The 25,731-nt window shown below is 40.4% G+C and overlaps 1 long non-coding RNA gene across 1 annotated transcript in view; it reads left to right on the top strand.

Moving 5' to 3' along the window:
• The first annotated feature begins 10,647 nt into the window (after positions 1-10,647).
• The window catches only part of LOC110889410, a 30,536-nt gene continuing 15,452 nt past the window's right edge, over positions 10,648-25,731 (top strand). Inside the window, exon 1 of the long non-coding RNA XR_004871956.1 lies at positions 10,648-25,713. This is a non-coding gene — a long non-coding RNA (uncharacterized LOC110889410). The remainder of the gene's footprint in view (positions 25,714-25,731) is intronic.

A 25,731-nucleotide genomic window follows, 5' to 3' on the forward strand; every position in this document is an offset into this window, starting at 1 on the left:
CCCACTACAACCTCATTTCTCTCTCTAATTTTTTTTAAACCTTCTTCCCTTTTTATAAAACATTATTCTACCATGGATCCCTTCAACCCGAACGTCCCGAACAACCCGAACAACTCCAACAACCCGAATGAGTTTTCGGTGCCGGGGTACTATCCCAGGATGGAACGGAACCCTTTCGGTCAATTTTCCGCAACCGCTTTTGCCGCTTTCCAAAACTCACCGAATGTTTTTGCGAGTACGCAACAAAGTCAAGCCGTGCAACCCGTTCAACCCAAACAACCAGGGGCGGAGTTACCCCTAACCCAAGGTGGGCGGGTGCACCCCCGGGAAAAAAAAAATTTAGTTCTATTTTCCGTTGAAAATCTCATCCGCACCCCTTGGATTTTTTCGTCCGCACCCCTTGAATTTTTTCATCCGCACCCCTTGGAAATTTTCATCCACACACCTTAGGTAAAAAATGTTATTGATTTATATTTTAATTTTTTTTAGTAAACTCTAATTAAAAAAACTACCTAAATTATATAAACTTATACTACCCAACTTAACCCAAATACCCAATACCTTAACCCACTATTTCATTAAAAATAATTAGCCCACTAATTACTAGCCCATTAACCAAACTCAACCTAAGTTCAAACTATAATAATTAAAATAAGCCCAATAGTCCCTTAGAATTTCTTCCGCCCCACTCTCTTGGATCGTCTCCTGCCAGCGATCATCGAACATAACAGCAACCACAACGGCACGTCATCAGCAGCCACGAACCACCACCGTCCGACACCAAAGGGTAACAAAATTCTAATATAGGTTTGAAATTTCATGTGTTTTGACGTTGTTTATGGATGTTTAGAGGATTTTTAGGGTGATTATGTTGTTTAGATGATTTTTAGGGTGATTACACACGATTTCTAGGATTGAAAATTAAAATTGAAACATTATTTTATGGAGCGATAAACTTATCGATCAATTTGTTTGTTATAGGAACCATGAGTAGGGACGTTATGGCGCGATTTCCATTTTTTTACATGACCCGAGCTGACCCAAACCGACCTGATACGAACCGATTTTTTTACTTATATACCTAGGGGCCTAAAATTTTTAAAAATGTTCCGCACCCCCATGGAAAAATTCATGGGTCCACCACTGTGAACAACCATCGCAACCCATTCGAACCGAACCCGACGAATACGTTGTTGAAGTTGTTCCCAAGACCCAACCGCAAACAAACAAACGAAAAAAGGCAAGCAAGTTGCTGGTGACCAAAGCCAACCTTCCAAACCGAAGCCGAAACAATGGACGCAACTCGAGGAAGAAGCCTTAGCGAAGGCTTATATAGGCTCATCTACACACCCTATTAAAGGTACCTAAAAATAACTTGTAATTTTTTTAGGTATATACTTTGTAGTATTATTTTTTTATTTTTTTGTAACATATTTTTTTGTTGAATATAGGTAACAATCAAACGGGTGAGGGGTTTTGGAAATCGGTTTTGGCGAAGTTTCTTGAGCTAATGGAACAAGGACCGTATCGAGATGTCGACTCGGTATCTTCTAAATGGGAAAGATGAGTGGGTTCGTCAACAAGTTTTCGGAGGAATATAAAAAAATCTATACAAGTGGGCGTCGTAGTGGGATGAGCGACGAGGATGTCTTCAAAAAGGCATTGGATGTTTACAAGACGAACCATAAATCCACGTTCGCACATGTTCGGGCTTGGGAAGTTATGCGAACGGCCCCAAAGTGGGCGCGGGTTCCGAACGAGGTGGAGATGACAAAACGTCAAAAAACGTCAGAGAGACCGGTAGTTATAGCGTCGGCGGCTCGGACGCGAGATGTCACATAAATTTAAACAATGACGCCGAGTTCGATGAAGAAGAGTACGCCGTAAGGGAAGCGTAACGTCCCCTGGGTCAGGACAAATCAAAGAAGGAGGCGGCCTCAAAGAAAGAAAAGCAAAAGGTCGATCCGAAGATGGAGGAGTTTATGACGCAATTTAAAACTTACATGGAGGTGACGGCCCAAAAGACGAAGGCGAAGGAACGGGCGGTCGAAGAAAAGGCACGCGTGGCGGGAGAAAAGTTACGATTGGCCGATGATAAGGTTCGGCTCAAAGAGTGGAATATATTGATGATGGATGTTGATAATTATCCTGAACCAAAACGCTCGACTTTAAAAAAATTGCAAGAAGACATCATGAAGAAGCATCAAAGTAGATGATTTTTTGAAGTTTATGTTTTTTTAAGTTATTAGGATTTTCTTTAAGTTTATGTTTTTTTTAATTTATGTAATGTTCTTTTAATATTAATGAAAGTATTTTCCTATTTTATTTGTTAAATATTAAAAAAAAAGTGGACGATTTAAAAATAATAATAATAAACTAGTGGGTAGGATTATCCTCCCCTTTCCATTGTTTTTGTGGGATGGACCATCCTCAAGAGAACTATGATGTGGCGCCTAGGTGACGGATCATCCTCCAAGGGAGGATGGTCACCATATGTAGCCTTAGAAGACAACTATAGGGTGTGGTCATGATCCTCATGACCACCATTACCCTCCATGTCAGTGACATGTCAACCACCTCTAATCCACTACCCTAAGGGTGTGGTCATGACCTAAACCACTATCCTTTTATTTATTTTAATTTTTCTTCATCTAAAGAATAAGGAAATGATTAATCGAAAAATGGAAAGGATAACCATGGTTGCCATGGTTTAATCAACCATGATAGATTAGGGAAGAGAGTGGTATAGCCTTCCATTCATTTATTTTTATACGTGACGAATCATGTCCCAACCATGACCCTACACCCTTTAGCCAATATTATTGTTGAGTATGAAGACACTTGATCAAGTGGACAAGAAAAACTTCTCTGATGTCAGGATAAGAGGATAAGGGGCAGAGGCCATTATTATTATTCACTGATCTTGTTTTATTTTAAACTTCTTTCTTTTTCTTCAATCTCTATATAAGAGATTCATATGTATTGTAATTCCTTGTACCTCTCCAAGTATTATAAACTCCTAATTACCCGTGGATGTAGGTCAGTTTAGACCAAACCACGTAAATCCTTTGTGTTCTTGCTTGTGGCAGATTGTGTGAGAGCAGAGTGTGTGTGGTGTGAGTTCGTGTGTGAGAGTGTCTGATCCTAACAACTGGTATCAGAGCTCAGGCTCGTGTTGTTGAACCGAACAAAATGAACAGAAACGAAGGTGTAGAAGAAGAAGATACCTGAAGGTGCAGAAATCTGAACTAAGGTTCTGATTTGCATCAGTTTCTACCGGATTGTTCACGTCAGCCATTTTCTGTTCGAAGCCGCTGCCGCCCACACCGCCGGATTCCGTCAGAATCACGGCCACCACCATCAGAATAGCCTCCACCGCCATCAGAATCGCCTCCACCACCATCAGAAACGCCTCCACTGCCATCAGAACCGCCGGCAGAACCGTCGGTCATCTTCCGCTACCAGCCGCCGCCGCCGCTGTCTAGGGTTCCGATTGAACCCAGTTTGGCTCTTGTTTGACACACGAACAAGAGAGAAGAAGAAGCTGAACCAGTGAGATCGAACTAGGGTTCTGATTGAACCCAGTCTCCTGTTCATCGCAGGAAGAAGAAGAAGAAAAGAGATAGCAGATTCTTTTTTTTGTTCTTGTGGAATTGGGGAAGAAGAAAAGAAACATACGTGGTGGAAAATTGAGTTTCTCAATTTTATCAAAGGCCCATCAACTTTAAACAAAAATTAGGTTTAGTTCTTTTCATTTAATCCTTTGTCAGTAGTAGTCAAACTTTTATTTTTTCAAAGAACTAATTTTTTTTGGGGCATTAGGCAGAAGGTTTAAAATTTCAAGATCAGTTTTTGACCAGTTAAACCAGCAAATTTTCAGAGTATCGTTTCGTTGAAGATCGAAGAAACATAACAGTAGACCAGTGCTTGTTTCGGTTGTTTCAGTTTGATTTTCGGTTTATTTTTCGATTTTAGTTTCGTTTAGTCGTGTTTGAATTATCATGGAAGAAGACGGGAAGGTGCAAATCGACAAGTTTAACGGTACAGATTTTAGCTGGTGGAAGATGCAAATTGAGGTATTATTGGTTCAAAAAGATCTCGATATTGTGTTATCAGGAGTTAGACCAGAAAGGGTGGAACCAGCAGATTGGGAATCAAAAGACAGGAAAGCCAGGGCAGTTGTTAAATTGGCATTATCAAAGACTGTGGCATTCAATATCATGAAGGAAACCACAACTAGTGGCATGATGTTAGCCCTATTTAACATGTACGAGAAGCCTTCGGCAGCTAATAAGGTCTTTCTGATTCGAGAGTTGGTGAATACTACGATGAGGGAAGGCAGTTCGGTCACAGAGCACATCAACAAGTTGAATTCAATTTGGCCAGACTTGCGTCAGTGGGCATCAAATTCAAAGATGAAGTTCAAGCTTTGCTACTGTTATCTTCTTTGCCAGACAGTTGATCCAGAACTGTTACAACGATTTCCAGTTCATCAGGTACCAGCGGATTTACTTTTGAAGGGATTCGTGATCTTATTCCGAGTGAGGACGTCAGAAGGAGAAGTTCGAGTGGATCGTCGAGTGAATTACTGAAAGTTGGCAGAGGAAGGAAGAATAACAGAGATAGTCAGAGCAGGAACAGAAATAGGAGTCAGTCTAGGGCTCGAGGTGATGTAACCTGTTGGAATTGCAAAGAGGTAGGACATTTTAGGAATCAATGTCTAAATGAAAAGAAAGAAGTTAACGCTGCAGTAGCCCACTCAGATGATGATGTTTTGATCTGTAGTGTGGAGAACAGTGTGGATTCCTGGGTTATGGATTCGGATGCTTCATTTCACGCTACCCACAGCAGTGAAGCACTGCGAAATCTGAAAGAAGGTGATTTTGGTAAGGTAAGAGTGGCGAACGATGAGGTTCTTGATGTGACGAGCATGGGTGACTTAGATCTGAAGACTCCAGTCGGTTCATGGACTTTGAAGGATGTCAGGGTGATTCCAAGCTTAAAGAAACAGTTAATTTCTGTTGGGCAGTTGGACGAACAGGGGCATGAGGTTAAGTTCAGGAACGGGCAGTGGAAGGTTCTAAAAGGAAATCTAGTCGTAGCTCGAGGAAAGAAACGGGGTTCACTGTATATGGTCAGTTTACCATCTGAGGGAATAACCGTCCCAGTTTAGAAGAAGACCAAGATCCGGTTCACAGAATCTCGTGGGCAGAAGAAGGTTTGTTTTGCAGATGGCAAACCCAGAGCCACATGTCAGATTCAGGATGAACGTGCTGGAAAAGGTTTAGTAAAACCAGTCAGGGGCATTAGTGGCAGTGGGAGCACGAGACGTGCTTCAGTCAGAGTGACCAGACGACAGTGGGTTAAGAGGACCAGTATTCCAGCTGTCAAAGTCTCTCCAGTTGATAATCTGCTTTATTCGGAGAATGTTTGTTCTCAGGTTGTTCAAGGATCGGGCAGTTCATGTCAGCGGGAGCCGATAGGAACAAAGAATGGGTCAGGGGCAGACTTAGCCATGACTGATGTGTTGAAGCTAACGGAAGCTTCAACGGGCCTTCAGGATAATTGAAGAGAAGGCCGGGTAACTAGGAAGGAGCTAAGATCAAAAGGTTTTTACAGAAATGCAGATGCACAGTTGAAACACAGGTGAAGATTATCCCGTGGCTTCAAGTGGGAGATTGTTGAGTATGAAGACACTTGATCAAGTGGACAAGAAAAACTTCTCTGATTTCAGGATAAGAGGATAAGGGGCAGAGGCCATTATTCACTGATCTTGTTTTATTTTAAACTTCTTTCTCTTTCTTCAATCTCTATATAAGAGATTCATATGTATTGTAATTCCTTGTACCTCTCCAAGTATTATAAACTCCTAGTTACCCATGGACGTAGGTCAGTTTAGACCTTACCACGTAAATCCTTTATGTTCTTGATTGTGGCAGATTGTGTGAGAGCAGAGTGTGTGTGGTGTGAGTTCGTGTGTGAGAGTGTCCGATCCTAACAATTATAATATTCAATAAATTTACATTCTTGATTCATGGTGTGTTTTAAGTAGATTTGATCATTCTTATTTGTAGAAACTTATGATTCATGGTGTGTTTTAGTTAGATTTGATCATTCTTATTTGTAGAAACTTAGATTGGTTCTTCCCACCCCCCCCCCTAAAATTACAGTTCTAATGCTGCAAACAAGAGCTATACTTCAGTTTGTTGTGAATCTATCCTACTTGCAAGTTGCAACACAATACCTAAAGTGCAAGAATGAGAAATATGAGTTTAAAAGCAAAGTTTAGTATTAGGATGGTATTGTGTTTGGAGGACAGAAGTTTGTACCGTTGATGATAAATATGGGTTTAAAGGATGATGAAAAATTGAACTTAGGATTCTTCCAAAGGAAAACCAATTTCGTTTTGCCAAACTCTAACCAACTGAAGAAATCATAATTAATTTTAGGTCCGTCACGGCACACCAGTCGTTAGTCCCTCCGTAGTCGGATGTCATATAACGCCGAGCCCACACACGCCTGCAAACACCGCCCCGAGGGGCGCCATATCTCTCCAACTCGGTTCCCCGGCGAAAATTATAACGGCGCCACCATTAGTTTCTCTCTCTCACACACACATATATACATACATACAAACATACATACATACATACATACATACATACATACATACATACATACATACATACATACATACATACATACATACATACATACATACATACATACATACATACATACATACATACATACATACATACATACATACATACATACATACATACATACATACATACATACATACATACATACATACATACATACATACATACATACATACATACATACATACATACATACATACATACATACATACATACATACATACATACATACATACATACATACATACATACATACATACATACATACATACATACATACATAAATACATACATACATACATACATACATATTTATAATTGAAGGGGTATAAGACTATGGGGTGTGGAGGGGCTTGGGTTGGGGGCATTGCTCGACACATGGTGAGGTGGGATCCACAAGGTAATACTCAAAAACTAGGGGCATGGTGTGGTGTGGTCAGCCATGTGGATTTTTTTTTTTTTTTTGGTTTGGCAATCCCCCCTCCCCTGTAACACCCCGAAAACGGGTTTGGTAATCAAACCCCGTTAATACTAAGAGACGGGTAAAGTACCGCTAGTGGTGAAAGTAACCCGATAAATATTAGGATTTGAACAAATAATCCTAATATTAAATACAATGTGAATAAAAGCTTTTAAGGAAGTAAGTTTATAAGAAGGCCCGAGCTAACGAGACTTAAAATATAACGGGCTATAGCTTCCCGAACTCATTAAGTTAACTAGGAGTAATTAACCTAGTTAATGAGGTGTAAATAAGTAAATAAAATATGGACTTCTAGTTCCTAATAATTTAAAATAAAACTTGAGGGACCAAAACCGTTAAAGAGGAAACAAGTTATATTTAATAAAAAAAAATATACACCACGCACACAAGGTATGTGTGTGGATCGATCATCAGGGGCGACCAAGAGGGTGAAACCCTAAACTCTCACAAATCCATCAAATTGAAGGCCCAAATGGAGTCTAAATTCACAATTGAACATGGATTAATGATCACCCAAGCTAGGGGATCATAAGGTATGTAAAATCTTGATGTTTGGTGAAGTTGTAAAAATTGGATAATCATCCTAATCGCAAATTAGGCATGGATTAGAGAAGCTATGGCTAGATTAGTGATGTATACTTGCTTAGGAACGAAACCCTAAGTGAAAATCGTACATAACATGCTATGAATTGAAGAACTTGATGAGTTAACACACTTAGATAAGTGGGTTTTAATGTTATGATAAAATTTATGATATAGCTATGCTTAGAATCAACATGCATGATAACAAATAGAAAGTGTTTGATTAAACCATGAAATTGGGTACAAGATCATACTTCTCATGAAATGGGTTTAGTATGATATAAAAGAATTAATGTTAAGATCGTGATATAGATGCTTGAAATCATGTTACCTAGTAGTTAGTGGGTAAAATTTGAAGTTCGTTAAGGGTTCGGACGAAATGCCTAAGTGAAAGTCAATAAAACAAATGTGCATTGAATAAGTCGATAAGTCAATTGACTTTAAAAAGTCAAACCGACCAAGTGTATGATCGAATGATAAATTCGACATAAAAGCGTAGGATGGTTTAGTTGTAAATGATTATGACTAACCTAACCATCTTACAATTACAATGATAGTTTGACGCTTGCAAGCTAGGTGAAAGCTTGGGGAAGGAAGCGGGTCAAACGAATCAAGAATGAAGGAAAAGCGTAATTCGGATGCAAGGTAAGTATAGCTTACACTAGTCTTAAATTGTGGAATATTCTCTTATCATATAAATTACGAATGAGATAACTAAACAATTAAAATATGATGTTCCGTCGTGTAGTCGTACAGAACAAGATAATCAAAGATGAAAGAAACCATAATAATGGTTAAAAAGAAGTAAATCGATAATTCGGTCATACTATGACGAAAGGAAAAATGAACTTTTAATGGTTATCTATTATGGTAAGCCAAAACAAATAATAAGGGCAAAACAGTAATTTAGTCACACGTTGACAATAACCGATAGTTTTTTTAAAAAAAGACGCTTTTCCGCGTAAGACATAAAGAGTCGAAAGTGGTAATAAACGAATTATAAGTAAAATGACCGTACGGTGTTGAACGGAACGAGTCATGTAGATGAGATGATAATAAATATCATCTCGCAAAGATAAACGGTCAATTCGGCCAAACGGGTCAAAAGGTGTAGACATCACCTTTTGACAATATCGACTAATGATTTTTGTCGAGTTATATGCTTACATGAATAGATATCCAATGGGTACTCGCATCTTCTTAATTAGCGATTACAAAGCAAGGTAATAAAACCGGGTTAATAAGTTGATCCAAGCCAGGTATGTATAATAGATCAACTCATCATTTAGAACTTGAAGTTCTATGAGAGTTAGGCAAAGTAAAAGGGACATTCGGTTACCTTAAAAGGTAAACTGAAGGATTTAAATTATAGACAGAGTGTTTTGAAAACAAGATCTGGTTAAAAATGAGATTTTGGGCGTGCATAGCTTAAGCAAGCCCTTCATCGTAAAAGAAGGGTTAAAAATGACCAAAACGCCCTTGTAAGTGAAATTAAGCAAGCAACCCTTAGAAGTCGCTTGAAAACGAGTTTTATAATCAGGCCAATACTTAGAATAAGTATAAAAGCGAAAGATGTAAATCCTTGGTCAAAAGACTCTATATGAGTCTTTATCGTAAAATGATAATCCGAGGGATAAAACTCGGATTATATAGATCGCCACATTAAATCCATCACAAATATAGTTGTGATGGAAGATCATTTGATAAATAATGTGGAAATAAGGTGCTAGGAATAAACGAGTGTGAATTATGCGTAAAAGTGCTTAAATGCCCTTAACGGGTCAATTAAACATCTAAGTAAAAACGGGTTTAAGAATGTATATAAACCCGTGATTTGAATCTAATATGATAACAACATGGAAATGATGAGAATTTAGAATCAAACAACTTGTTTGTTTGATAAAATCACGAACGGGTCAAAGTTTGGTAAAAGGGTAATAAGCCGAAGACTTAAAAGTCTTAAATTTTTTAATCCGGATGGTAGGTCAAACGGACAAGCGGATTAAAAGTTATGAAGGTTTCCGATTTAGAAAACGGCAAACTTGGAAAATCCTGCAGAGGCCACCGTAAGTTACGGTAGCTACTGTAACTTACGGTAGCCTATAAGTCTTTATGCCATAAACCCCCTGCTTTACGGTGGGAAGAATCAACATTCAGGGGCTACCGTAAATTACGGTAGCCACCGTAATTTACGGTAGACCCTGTAACATAATGTATTTTAATAAGTTTCATTTCCCGGACTCGTTTTGACACGTTTTAAACCCCGTATGACTAAAGCATTTCATGTTTATGAAATGTAGGTACATTTTGGATGTCGGAAGACGATCAAGCTCATCGGAGAACCGAACACTATAAAGATACATGCTTCCGCACATTGCCCGTCGTAAATTTTAATCGACGAATGCGATCACGTTATGTTGAATAACTATGATTTGCAAAGGTTTTAATAAATTCCTATTTCCGATGTATATGAAATCTTAATTACATGATTGTTTTCATAAAATATACGTTAAACCTTGAATTATAAGAATGGGTGTTACATCCCCCCCCCCCCAAGCCCACGCAAGCTCAATCCCCATTCCCAAGGGGCAATGTCATGCCCAACGTTTGTCTGGTGTGGTGTAGGCAACGTTAAAGCCAAACCACCGCCCCAACCCACGCCTCATACCCCACAGTCTAACCCCACTACACACTCAAGTTATATAATTTCATTTCTTACACTTTTTTTTGTCATTTATCACACAACCCCATTCTATAACCCCTTTTCTTACATTTTTTTTTTTACTTGTCACATAAACCCATCAAAAAGGGTTATGTGGTGTTACCAAAACACGTCAAAAACATATATGTACTTTTGTATATGTGGCAATCTCAAATACACGACAAGAGTAATACACCACAGATTCAAATTAGCCAGATATTGTTTCAAAATAACCATGTTTATCTCATTTTCATTACTTTTAAATATCAATATGACACCAAATTCAAAATGCCTACTGACGACGAGGATCCCCGCTTGGGCTCCTCGTCCGGGCTCATCGCCCTAGATTGGTGGCTGGGCTCGAGCCCACTTGTGTCTTTCTCGGTATGTTTAGTTGGTTTAAGTGGGCCATGACCTGATAAGCCCACTCTTGGACCAGCCCATTAGGGTTATGGCCCAAGTGTCTTATTATAAAAAGGAAGCTCACCTTCCTTAAGAGCCAGATTACACTTTCCCTACAAAAAAGAAGGTTACTTCTCTTCCTTCTCACATAATACATCTGCTCCCTCTCTAGATTATACATTTTACTTGCACTTATAACTATCTTTACCATACATGATACTGACTTGAGCGTCGGAATGCCCACGGGGTGAACCCCCTCGGGCCCTCTAACTAGATCTACCTGTGGCTGCAGCCCAAGACCCGACATCCCTCAAGAGGAACCGTCACCGTGACGACGAGAGGAAGAACCTGAACCGGAGCTCACCGAATCTAAGGTTAGTACTGCCAAACCCTTTGAACCACTTCAGGGATTTGGGGATTCGACATTGGCGCCATCCGTGGGACCGAGTACAAGCGTGTCTGGGTCTCTTCATATGAACGGTCGGATCTGTGATTCTTGTGTGCTCGACACGCTTCCCAGATCTGCATCCATCTCCGGTCAACAGGTTTCATCTCCTCATCTCATAACATGCTCAATATAGATAACCCTTGAATATCTAGAAAATTATGTGCAATCACCATACCTTAAAAAAAACTATGCTTACACACTCAGAACTGAGATCTGTAGTCCATGTAGGTATAAATATGCCCCGAGCATAACATCTTGTTTTTAATCCTTCAAATGGTAAAAGTGAACTGAAAAGCCTTGCGTTTCAGTTGATTGACTACCATCAAAAAGTAGGGCTATTTGACTTGCTCAACATAAAAAAATGATTAAATGGTATAGCACACGTGTCGAGACAAAGGATATACCATTAAAAGAAGGATACGTATTGGTTTTCACAAGTGCAGATGTGGTGTCTTGTACTTCACAAGGTTGAAAAGTCAAATACATATGAAGGTTTGTAATAACCTTTTGCTTAGTGCATTAAATATACGGTACATGAACTACCGCATAAATTACAAACAGTTGGTGCCCATCAAAAATGTACAAACACATCTCGAAATAAATTTTTGGATCTTTATTTTACGAAAAAAGCTTTACGACTTGTTCTTACCAAAACTCTACATTTTTACGAACAAGTAAAATTGTGGAACCAAGATCATGCAGAAAAATGAGCTCTGCTCATGAAGCACTACCCAAAGAAGACTGGGTTATTTACTCTATCTTTTGGATGATAATATGGTTTAACTAATGTATAACATTGTATTGTATGATGGGTATTTACTTACCAACTTAGTCAATTTCTTTGTCAGAAAGGAAGAAAAGAAAAACAATAAATAAATAAAATAAAGGTGTATCTTTTGGAAAAGAAGTCAACAAGCTTATCTAACAAGCTTTTCTGTCATAGAGCACGTGACTTTGTTGACATGAGCTGTCAACAACACTTTTAATTTTTTATACAAATTAAAATATACACTTGATAAGAAAGGTATTAATTACCTTAGATTCATTTGACTTTTGCTATCCTGACAACTAAAAAAGAGAAAGGTAAAGGAACAGGAATATGGTTTAAGTATAACTTTCTCAGTTAGGAATATGGTTGAGCACCAACATGTATCTCAAAAGTACAAGCACATGCTAACACTTCTAAACATTCAATATAATAAAATATACTGATATGTATATTATGAGGAAAATGAAAATATGAACTTTTCATAACCTTCACTTGCAAGTAATACTTGAATTTTTATTTATAAAAAAAAGGAAAAGGTACAAGTCATATTGCACATGGCACAACCCTCTTTTTGTGGAAAATACACTCTTTTGACAGGATGTGACCTTTTTTCTTAGAAACATGTGATGCCTCACTCTCACCAATATGGTAAAGTTTCCCTATGAAAAGAAAGTCAGTTTGACTTTCTTATGGAAAAATAATAATATTTTACTAGTATAAGGTCCTTCCACATGGTCCTTCCCCGGGCCCTCCCTCAGGCCCTTTCACTTGGTCCTTCCTCAAGACCTTTCCCAGGTCCTTCCACAGGGTCCTTCCCCGGGTCCTCCCTCAGGCCCTTCCACCCGGTCCTTCCTCAGGACCTTTCCCAGGTCCTTCCACAGGGTCCTTCCCCGGGTCCTCCCTCAGGCCCTTTCACCTGGTCCTTCCTCCGGACCTTTCCCATGTCCTTCCACAGGGTCCTTCCCCGGGTCCTTCCTCAGGCCCTTCCACCTGGTCTTTCCCCAGGTCCTTCCACAGGGTCCTTCCCCGGGTCCTTCCTCAGGCCCTTCCACCTGGCCTTTCCTCAGGTCCTTTAGCAGGGTCCTTCCTCAGGCCCTTCCACCTGTCCTTCCTCAGGTCCTTTCTACACGGTCCTTCTCCAGGTCCTTTCACGGGGTCCCTTCCATTAGCCCCTTCCTCAGGTCTCTTCACAAGGTCTTGCCTCAAGCCCTTCCGCCAGGTCCTTTTCTAGACCTTAACACAAAACATTTACGCAAGGCCTTTCTCCGAAGTCTTGCATCGTACACCACTTCTAGACACAGATTTATTGTTCCCATTACAACGTTGTTAGGGTACGTAGGCTACCCCCTTAATGATATGATGGCATCACGTCTTCACAAAAAGGCACAAGCACAAGCACTTATACACACAACACAACATGTTTAATACATAAGTAAACTGATCTTTGGTATGACTTACCTCTTTGAAAGTGTTTTCGTGGCAAGTATCGAAGCATGAACATGAGCAACACAAAAAGCTATTAGTCACGACCTACGGGATAGGTCGACAAAGGCTAATATTGGACTGGATGATATGTACCAGAGAAACAAGGCATGATCTTTGAAAAGACATTGAAAAATAGCGATCACCTTAAACATCCTTAAACAAGGATATAGCTTCGGGTAGGTGGAAAGTGACACAACATTAGTAAAAGCAAGAAATACCTTTGTGCAACACTGAACTGGGGAGCTAGCATGGTATAACACCACGGGATCCTATATTGAAGACTTCTGTCACACCCCAGATTACCACCTAGGGTATGTCCCTATTGGAGGTGCAACGATCCAACAAAGAGCCACCAATCATATCAAACACAAGTTATAATGTATTAAAATACCCAATTGAAAGAAATGTATCGTTTGAAAAGTCAAACCAAAACCAAAGTATTAAGCGGAAGCATAAATGTATAAGTGTATAAATGTATCGAAACCCAATCAATATAAATGTTTATCATGACCATAACCACTCCAGCAGCATCAGACAGCAAGTTCCCAAGTTCCTTCAGTAATTACCTACAAGCATGTAAACAAGTGTGTCAGACTACGCTGGTGAGTTCAAGGTTTGTGTTTGTTTACCAAGTTGTGTTACCGATCATGTTAGTAAAACAGTTTACAAAATGATATGTTGCTTGTTATTATGATGTTTGACGTTTTGATGTTGCTCATGTTAGATACCCTAGGGAGTGTGCCCATAAGTATCCGGGGAGTGGGTACCCCTTAACGACCGTTTGCTATGTTGCCTTCGTTAGATACCCTAGGGAGAGTGCCCATATGTATCCGAGGAGTGTGCCTCTAACAACCATAGCCATACCCAGATAATTAGTTCACGCCCGTCCTTACGGCCCGGTGTGAGGTTTCCCACCTAATAGCGCTATCAACTAAATACCTCCATTGCCCTCCAGGCAATAACCAAAACCGATTAAGTTATTTACCCAATGTTTCCCTTCCAAATGTTTACCAGTTGTCCCAAACCACCGGGACGCATGCTTGAGAAAATGCAATGAACTCACCTTTGGTTTGCTCGGTTAGACTTAGTTACTTGTATTATCGTTGGACACCCCAAACCCTAATATGGTTCCAATGATGACAATCAGTTTCGTTAACACGGAATGCAAATTGTGACACATAATATACGAGTAATATACACACATCATCGTACAAGTTGTAACAATTGATCATGAAATCCAATATTCCATATCATACAAATACATCATATGACAGATGTGTGGGCCTCATACCAGTTCATTTACATGATACCATAGTTCATTAATTAATAATATCACTAACCATCACAAATATACAGCACAACTAAGTTAATCTCATATACCCTTACATGAACATCTAGCAATCATTACAAGCCACAACGATTCAACCATATACAAAATACATACTACACAGTCATTAATGCCCATCAGGTCAAACGAGTTCATCACCCTAATATTATATCCAAGTTAATACATTGTTAACATCGTAACACCGAATCTAGTTTCATTTAACACCATACAAATCATACACTGCATAATTGTTTAGTCGTGGACCTTTAATCCTCGTGCGGCCCAAGAATCCAACATATGAAATCCGACTACACTATCACTTTTCGTGGATATATGCTATCTTTAATAAAGATAGCTGACAAACATTAATTAATGATAAAGCTTCATTGGACCACTTAACTTAATCACATGGATTGGGTACTATGAATCACATGACTTCTGATGTGTTTAATTAATGCAGTCTACACTTTATTCTCATGCAACAATAATGACATGCACATGTAGGGTCAACACTTGATGTCATGTATTGACATAATAAAGAAACAACTCACAGTCAAATGAATGATGATGATTATTATCATCACAGCCGCCACCTTAAGACCCAAAAGTGGGCCGATAACATCAGCAAATACACGCACATATGTGGAACTTTTGATTGGGCCGCCAATACAAGTGGTGGACATGGGGGGCTTGGTTTTGAAGGGCGGCCGACATACAAGGGTTTCAGAATACTCACACATCATTATCCTACACATACTTCAAGAGGCACATGCACGGCAGATTGAGTCAAATCACAAACAACCACACTTGCAGAAACTAACCTTTGTCAGGATTCATATTCAAACTTCAATCATTTACAATTCATATTTAATAGACCAGTTCCTTACAATTCATATTTACAATTCATATTTAATCATTTACGTAACCCTAATTCATCGATCACTACTCATCATACACAATCTTCTACGTTCATTGCGATACAATCCATATTATCACACAACATTCCAGTAGATCAACAGCCAAACGATTCCCCAAAATTCAATAATGAGTTTATCGTTTTTAATATATACTATCATCATTCTTAATATCATGCCCCCTAATTATTCATACATCATTGTTAATCATTCAGCAAGTTGCACATAGTAGAGAAAAGTAATCAAGAAATAGAACAAGTATGTTAACACTGACCGAGAGATTAAGGAAGCTTCGGCCCAATAGTTGCCAACGATTCAAGGGAGGAGAAAAAGAGGTGATTAGGGTTTGCTAGAAGCTTTGTGAATACGTTATTATGAAAACCGCATCTAATCCCCCTTGTGTGTGCGTGAATATACGAATCCACAATAGCCGACCCAACTTCTAAGCCTTGTTTGGGCTTTACATAGCCCATGCATGATTGTGATAGCTAAATGTGTGTGTATGAGTCCGGGTTGGGCTCCGGGTATGTGGGTCGAGATGGTTAAATGATATTTGTGGCCCAAGCTAACTACTAGACACTAAAACAACTCATGTACGCACTCAGTCGTACCCGATTACCTTTACTTTTAACAAATTTAACATAACGAGAAACGTTGGAGAGAAATACTGAGAGAAGTTAAGATCACGAGACTAAACGGCACTAATCCTGAAAGTTCGGGTTGTCACATCATCCCCAACTTGAAAGAAATTTCGTCCCGAAATTTGATAAGTAAACCACAAATAGTGGGGTGATAGATCAGGATGACTGTGGATTTTTCCAGGAGTACCACATCATCCCCAACTTGAAAGGGAATTTCGTCCCGAAATTCGCCAGTGACATCAGAAGTTACTTCAACCGCTTGAACAACCGAGGACACTAGAGCTTACTCCGATCATTGCGTTCCTACGTGAACTCCGGTCTACCTCTTGAGTTCTAACGAACTCTCAAAATCGCGGTACGACTATATTAATCGAATCTTGACTTCCAGGTCCACGTGTTCGATCAATTTCTCCTGTAAAGGTGTCGCACGTGCTTCATCAGACATCAGTTAAGCTCGCCACGCTTTCCAAGCCTCCCACACCCTCTCAAGGTGAGACTTTCAACACGATACGATTTCCTACAACGATCTTCCAGCGTTTCCCAAGTTTATCAGCTTCCCTGACGGTCACGTGTTGCTGCCAAACGATTTCCGACCCAAGGAATCTTCCCAAGAGTTTCGAGTACAGGTTCCGGACCTGTGATTTGGTTGTCACCCGCCTCAATTCAACAAGGAGATTAACGTTACTGTCCATGCAATGCCTCAAACAGAGTTGTCTGAATACTAGAATGGTAACCTCTACGTTAGAGCTCAGCCAAAGATATGTGTCCTTCATAATTCCACTGAGTCAATCACACACATGCTCGCAGCATGTCTTCGAGTGTCAGGATGGTTCATGTACTTTGACCGTTTGTCCTAAGTAATGCTCATGTCTAGACGTGAGCCAAGGGTGTTGCGTATTGCCTGACATAAATCATGCATATATCAAATTTAGAGGTAACAAGCCGCCTCTCTCAGAGGAACATTCACAACTGTGAAGACACGCCAGTTTACTTGATTGCAAGAAAGTGTGTTGGTATCGTGAGACAATCAACGATCACTCAGGTGATATCGTTTCTGTTTCGAGTTGTAGGCAGACTAGTGACAGAGTCCATGGCAGTCTGTTCTCATTTCCATATGTGTGTTTCTAGTTGCTGATTCTTCTTCTTGACTTTCGTCTGCTAAAAGTTCGCTCGTATATCAATCCTCGAACGAAAGTTCGTCCCTTGCTACTAGTTGGCAGGTTGTCAATACGCGGTCGAGGTAAACAGTTCCCAACTGTCGCCTTGATGAGTTCTCGATAGTCAGTACCCGCACAAAAAGGCTTATCTTCACGGATGAAAATGGGGCTTCCCAACACGGAAACTAAGTTCGACAAAACTCATGTCCAACGGTTCCCGCAGATAGTCCTTGCAACCCTCCTGGTGCAAGACGGTATGTAGCACGAGCAATCATGGCTGCTCCTTTCGTGAGATCAAACTAAGTTTCTGCCTAGCGGTGGTGGATGTAAATCTGAAAGCTCCTCGGGTAGCGCACTGAGAGGAATCGCAAACAATTGATGGGTCCTTGATCCTCTTTTCCTTAGCCTCAACATCAGTATCGGTTGCTAGCGTAGCAGGGTGATCCCTCCGTAGACACTGCTAGGCCTTCATAGCTGATATGGCGCTAACCTTTGCGACACTCTGTTGTTTTCGAACGATTCTCCACACAAAATTTCCTCCTCACAAGGTATGTGTGCGCGATTTTTGAATAACCAATCCACGCTAACTACTGCATTGTAACCATCAGGGGTAGTGGAAGGAAGGTCGATGTCGAACACCTGTTCCCCCAAGGTCGAGCTTGCATCCCAGCGAACATATAGGGCTTCAATTGACTTGCATCAGCCGACCCCGCAACAGGTTCGGTTTCAAGAAGCATTAGGGTTAAACAGAACAGAGACAAAGCGAATAGCTACCCGTCCAAGCTATCGTGTTGCTATTACGCCCAGTATAGCCTATGACAATACTAAATGTCCTCCCACGAGCTTCATTTCTAGTGTTGTTTTCGTCACGAGAATTTCCACTTCTGCCGTCGTTCCCTTGGTTGTCGATCCTTGTCGAGGTCGCCTTCGTTTCCATACTGTAAGCTACGATCATGAGTACCTTGATGTTGCCACGACTGTTGCCTCTAATAATGTTTCCTGTAACGGTGTCCCACGTCCTTTCACCATCAAGGTCCATCTTTTCACACTCCGTGCCATGTTCTAAGGCACTACTCATAGTGCGGGCGGTTACACAGTCTGCTCTACAGTCAATTGTCATCGATTTTGTCCCGATTGATTCGTAAAAGTCAACTCCCAAGAGTCGTTGTCTGGGGTTGAGGATTCGATTAGAGTCAAATCGCTGTTGCTCGATGCCGGTAACTAGGGTCGTTCAAATGCTGAAGTCGGTAAGGTACTACGTTTACCTTCTTGTCCATCGTTCTTGCAGGTTGACTGAGTAATGGACGGTGTGTCGTGAGAGTGCTGCAGAAGTAATCGCACTTCGGGATCTAAGGCGTTAACATGCTAAGTTCCAGCAAACAAAGATAAGTGAGAAAAGTATAGTCTAATCATTTGACGCTGAGCCATCCAACTCAGGGTCGTTCGTACTAGCACCTAACATTCTACACAATTCGATAGGCGTTCGGATGCGTGATCAGGTGATACTCATTAGTATCGAGATCCGTAAGGATTTAGAAAGGAGTGAAAAGATCATATTCAGTTGGAGACAATCACTACTATGACTCCTATAGACTGCTGAGTTCTAACATAACATCAATTAACAGAGCGGAACCCCTTCTTCACTTGTTAAGCCTCACTGGGACTCGCATGCACCCCACATTATTATTATGTGTGCACCCACAATAATATTGTGATTTGCATGCTCATCTCAGTTCCTCCTAACTCATGTCGAATGTTTCCCCCAAACTCGAATAGCAAACAAAGAGCATTACATAACATAAGTCACGAATGTTTAGGGAAATACCACCCTATCAGTCATATAACATGTGCAAGGGATACGTAAGTTCATACTATCGTGTTTAACGTGCACCAGCATGCAATATCATATGTAAGTGTCCACTAGTTACGTAGTACAATGAGTATACGAGAGACGAACCTTGCAATCTGGAGCTGAGTGTCATGGTCATATTCTTTGTTGTCAAAACTGTTCGGTTATAGTCTGGTTTTATAAAAACGTTTTAAAACCAAGTTCTCTATAACCAGTGGCTCTGATACCAAACTGTCACACCCCCAGATTACCACCTAGGGTATGTCCCTATTGGAGGTGCAACGATCCAACAAAGAGCCACCAATCATATCAAACACAAGTTATAATGTATTAAAATACCCAATTGAAAGAAATGTATCGTTTGAAAAGTCAAACCAAAACCAAAGTATTAAGCGGAAGCATAAATGTATAAGTGTATAAATGTATCGAAACCCAATCAATATAAATGTTTATCATGACCATAACCACTCCAGCAGCATCAGACAGCAAGTTCCCAAGTTCCTTCAGTAATTACCTACAAGCATGTAAACAAGTGTGTCAGACTACGCTGGTGAGTTCAAGGTTTGTGTTTGTTTACCAAGTTGTGTTACCGATCATGTTAGTAAAACAGTTTACAAAATGATATGTTGCTTGTTATTATGATGTTTGACGTTTTGATGTTGCTCATGTTAGATACCCTAGGGAGTGTGCCCATAAGTATCCGGGGAGTGGGTACCCCTTAACGACCGTTTGCTATGTTGCCTTCGTTAGATACCCTAGGGAGAGTGCCCATATGTATCCGAGGAGTGTGCCTCTAACAACCATAGCCATACCCAGATAATTAGTTCACGCCCGTCCTTACGGCCCGGTGTGAGGTTTCCCACCTAATAGCGCTATCAACTAAATACCTCCATTGCCCTCCAGGCAATAACCAAAACCGATTAAGTTATTTACCCAATGTTTCCCTTCCAAATGTTTACCAGTTGTCCCAAACCACCGGGACGCATGCTTGAGAAAATGCAATGAACTCACCTTTGGTTTGCTCGGTTAGACTTAGTTACTTGTATTATCGTTGGACACCCCAAACCCTAATATGGTTCCAATGATGACAATCAGTTTCGTTAACACGGAATGCAAATTGTGACACATAATATACGAGTAATATACACACATCATCGTACAAGTTGTAACAGTTGATCATGAAATCCAATATTCCATATCATACAAATACATCATATGACAGATGTGTGGGCCTCATACCAGTTCATTTACATGATACCATAGTTCATTAATTAATAATATCACTAACCATCACAAATATACAGCACAACTAAGTTAATCTCATATACCCTTACATGAACATCTAGCAATCATTACAAGCCACAACGATTCAACCATATACAAAATACATACTACACAGTCATTAATGCCCATCAGGTCAAACGAGTTCATCACCCTAATATTATATCCAAGTTAATACATTGTTAACATCGTAACACCGAATCTAGTTTCATTTAACACCATACAAATCATACACTGCATAATTGTTTAGTCGTGGACCTTTAATCCTCGTGCGGCCCAAGAATCCAACATATGAAATCCGACTACACTATCACTTTTCGTGGATATATGCTATCTTTAATAAAGATAGCTGACAAACATTAATTAATGATAAAGCTTCATTGGACCACTCAACTTAATCACATGGATTGGGTACTATGAATCACATGACTTCTGATGTGTTTAATTAATGCAGTCTACACTTTATTCTCATGCAACAATAATGACATGCACATGTAGGGTCAACACTTGATGTCATGTATTGACATAATAAAGAAACAACTCACAGTCAAATGAATGATGATGATTATTATCATCACAGCCGCCACCTTAAGACCCAAAAGTGGGCCGATAACATCAGCAAATACACGCACATATGTGGAACTTTTGATTGGGCCGCCAATACAAGTGGTGGACATGGGGGGCTTGGTTTTGAAGGGCGGCCGACATACAAGGGTTTCAGAATACTCACACATCATTATCCTACACATACTTCAAGAGGCACATGCACGGCAGATTGAGTCAAATCACAAACAACCACACTTGCAGAAACTAACCTTTGTCAGGATTCATATTCAAACTTCAATCATTTACAATTCATATTTAATAGACCAGTTCCTTACAATTCATATTTACAATTCATATTTAATCATTTACGTAACCCTAATTCATCAATCACTACTCATCATACACAATCTTCTACGTTCATTGCGATACAATCCATATTATCACACAACATTCCAGTAGATCAACAGCCAAACGATTCCCCAAAATTCAATAATGAGTTTATCGTTTTTAATATATACTATCATCATTCTTAATATCATGCCCCCTAATTATTCATACATCATTGTTAATCATTCAGCAAGTTGCACATAGTAGAGAAAAGTAATCAAGAAATAGAACAAGTATGTTAACACTGACCGAGAGATTAAGGAAGCTTCGGCCCAATAGTTGCCAACGATTCAAGGGAGGAGAAAAAGAGGTGATTAGGGTTTGCTAGAAGCTTTGTGAATACGTTATTATGAAAACCGCATCTAATCCCCCTTGTGTGTGCGTGAATATACGAATCCACAATAGCCGACCCAACTTCTAAGCCTTGTTTGGGCTTTACATAGCCCATGCATGATTGTGATAGCTAAATGTGTGTGTATGAGTCCGGGTTGGGCTCCGGGTATGTGGGTCGAGATGGTTAAATGATATTTGTGGCCCAAGCTAACTACTAGACACTAAAACAACTCATGTACGCACTCAGTCGTACCCGATTACCTTTACTTTTAACAAATTTAACATAACGAGAAACGTTGGAGAGAAATACTGAGAGAAGTTAAGATCACGAGACTAAACGGCACTAATCCTGAAAGTTCGGGTTGTCACAACTTCTCGAAAGGATCTTTATTTTTGTATTACCTCCTCCGAAAAGGATTAAGCCCCTGCATAAGTTCTCATGTTCGAAGATCTCAAAAACAAAAAAAAAGGAGGGAGGAGGAATGGGCATGGACTGCCTTACTAATTCCTCCACTGGAAGAAAAGAAAAGCCTGGGTTGTGTACTTAGCTCCTTCCCTGAAGAAAAAAGAATCAGAGGATCACGTTATCAATCCTCCATTTGAAGAAACGAGGAGTCTGGGCTACGCAGTTGACTCCCCTCCTGAAGGGGAAAGAATCGTCGGACTATGTTATTAGTCCTTAAGGAGAATCCAGATGCTCTCCTTAAAGACAGAAGACTCCTTGGACTACGTTGTTAGTCCTCGAGGAAACCCTGGACGGTCCTTCCTTGAAAAAGGAAGAACCCTGGAGCTGCATTATTAGTCCCTCTCTTGAAGAAGGAAAGAACCTGAGCAGGACAATACGAGAGATTCTACAGGGAAAAAGAAAGAAAGGAAAACCTTAATAAAAGCATTTTCGCTTTAAGGGAAAAGTGAAATCCTCCTACAGACTGTCGTGCTCAAGAAACCCTTATCTGCCAAAACAAAACGATATTCCCTCCTAAAGGCTAAAGCATTTTGGAAGTCCCTTCCATCAACAAGAAAATCCCTTCTCTTCTGGATAAGGTACCTCAGCAGTCGCTTGCAAGAACAGGAACATATACTTTCCATGGAATTACTTCCAGGAAAAGTTCCTTCCAAGAATATGAAGAATATCCCATTATCTGGGATCAAGTATTTTAGAAGTCCCTTTCGTAAACAGGAACATACCCCTACCTAGGGACTAAGTCTTGAAGAAACTCCTTCCAAGAATAGGAAAGAACATATCCCTTCAGCGGGATCCAATTTTAAAGAAGCTCCTTCCAAGAAAAGGAAGGAACATATCCCTCACTCGAGAATCAGCCTTGAAGAAATTCCTTCCAAGAATATGAAATGAGGAAGTACAGGGGTCGTTCGGTCATTAATCAAAAGTTGAATTGAATGAAAATACAAGAAGAGTGTGGGAGGTAATTAAAGTGGGAGTTTCACGATGGGGATCAGTATCTCTGAGGATTAAGTCTTGGAGGAGCCGCCCCCGAAAAAATGAGGATGCCCCCCCTATGTGATTAGGGGTCTCGCAAGTCTCTTCAACGAACAGGAACAAGTTTCTCCCAAGGAAAAGGAGGGTATCCCCTCCCATGGGATTAAGTATTGCAGAAGTCTATTCAACAAACAGAAGTGTACCCAGCTACGGGATCAAATATTGGTAAAGTTCCTTCTAAGGACGGGAAAGTACTCCAGTCCCTGGGATTTGATATCTGAGAAAAATCATTATTGAGATCGCACCCGAACAACTTATTTAAAAAAGGGGGGGGAGAGCCCCCTTGACAAGGGACTTCGAATCTGAAGTATCCCTTCCTTGAAAAGAAAATATCTCTGCCACAGGTCTGTGTTTTAGAAAGTATCTCTCCAAAGAAGAGGAGCCCCATCTCTGGGTCACATACGTTTGAAGAAGTCTCTCCAAGAGGTGAGGGTTGCACATTCCATGGGCACCCATTTTTATAGAATTACAACACCCCTCAGGGGAGGAAAGAGCCCTTAACAAGGACTCACATAGGAAGTTTCCCTTTACATAACAAGTGTTTTTAAAGGCCTCATAAAACCCCTCCAAAAGGAGAAGATGCCACCCCTTCTTGAAGAACAAAAACCTGAACGGTTTGAGGACCTTGCTAACGGGTCAAACAGGATCATCTAGGCAGACGTGCCGAACGATCCTACAATAAAATGAACATGTACATAGGCATACAGACATGCCACCTTAATCAAAACAAGGCAAAGCCCGGCCGTGGGGCTAGGACTAAGTCGACTACGTCCAAAAAACGCCGAAGCAGGCATATAAAAGTCCAAGTGGCCCAAACGCCATTGGACAACAGGCCCAACAGAAGCTTTACAACTTAAAACAAGTTACAAAGCGGGCCTAGGAAAAGCCTTTACAACTTGAGCAAGTTACAAAGCAAACTATAGAAAGCTTTAACAACCCAAGCAGGTTACGAAGAAAACTTGTACAAAGCTTTAACAACCCAAGCAGGTTACAAAGCAAACTTGTACAAAGCTTTAACAACTCAAGCAAGTTACGAAGCAAACTTATATAAAGCTTTAACAACTCAAACGAGTGACAAAGCAAACTTATATAAAGCTTTAACAACTCAAACGAGTGACAAAGCAAACTTGTACAAAGCTTTAACAACTTAAACCAGCAACAAAGCAAACTATAGAAAGTTTTAACAACTCAAGCAACCCAGACACGTTACAAGGCAAACTCATAGGAAAGTTTTAACAACTCAAGCAAGCTACGAAGCAAACTTATACAAAGTTTCAAACGAGTCACAAAACGGGTCCATACAAAGCTTTAACAACTCAAAAAGTTACAAAGCGACCCATAGAAAGTCTTAACGGCTTAAACAGGGTACAAAGAAAACTCATAAGTTTTAACAGCTCAAGCAATACAAAAACCCTCACTAGAGGAACACAGTACAAAGAGTACAACACGGTAAATAAGGCATCCCGGTCGATGCCCTTTAGGAAATTACTCTCGAACGAGTATTTTGATTGAAATGCATCTAAAAAGTATATGCAAAGATGATCTAAATAGCATAAATGCTACAAAAAAGCACTATCGAACAAGTGCATTGGAAAAAATGCCTTCAAGGAGGCATAAATTGAAGTAAGGTATTGGGCTACCCTACTTAAGGGGTCACCTGGCTATTTTAAGTACTAAATGCAAGGTCACCCCAAGGACAATAAAGTAGATTGGTTTGGCATGACGTGCCTTAGGCTATGCTTACCCGACGGATAGAGGGAACGGCTGAAGGGCGGATAACAACCGCTTGGGCTCCTCGTCCGGGCTCATCGCCCTAGATTGGTGGCTGGGCTCGAGCCCACTTGTGTCTTTCTCGGTATGTTTAGTTGGTTTAAGTGGGCCATGACCTGATAAGCCCACTCTTGGACCAGCCCATTAGGGTTATGGCCCAAGTGTCTTATTATAAAAAGGAAGCTCACCTTCCTTAAGAGCCAGATTACACTTTCCCTACAAAAAAGAAGGTTACTTCTCTTCCTTCTCACATAATACATCTGCTCCCTCTCTAGATTATACATTTTACTTGCACTTATAACTATCTTTACCATACATGATACTGACTTGAGCGTCGGAGTGCCCACGGGGTGAACCCCCTCGGGCCCTCTAACTAGATCTACCTGTGGCTGCAGCCCAAGACCCGACATCCCTCAAGAGGAACCGTCACCGTGACGACGAGAGGAAGAACCTGAACCAGAGCTCACCGAATCTAAGGTTAGTACCGCCAAACCC

The sequence above is a fragment of the Helianthus annuus genome, chromosome 11, assembly GCF_002127325.2.
Source record: "Helianthus annuus cultivar XRQ/B chromosome 11, HanXRQr2.0-SUNRISE, whole genome shotgun sequence".
In the NCBI taxonomy this organism is placed as follows: domain Eukaryota; kingdom Viridiplantae; phylum Streptophyta; class Magnoliopsida; order Asterales; family Asteraceae; genus Helianthus; species Helianthus annuus.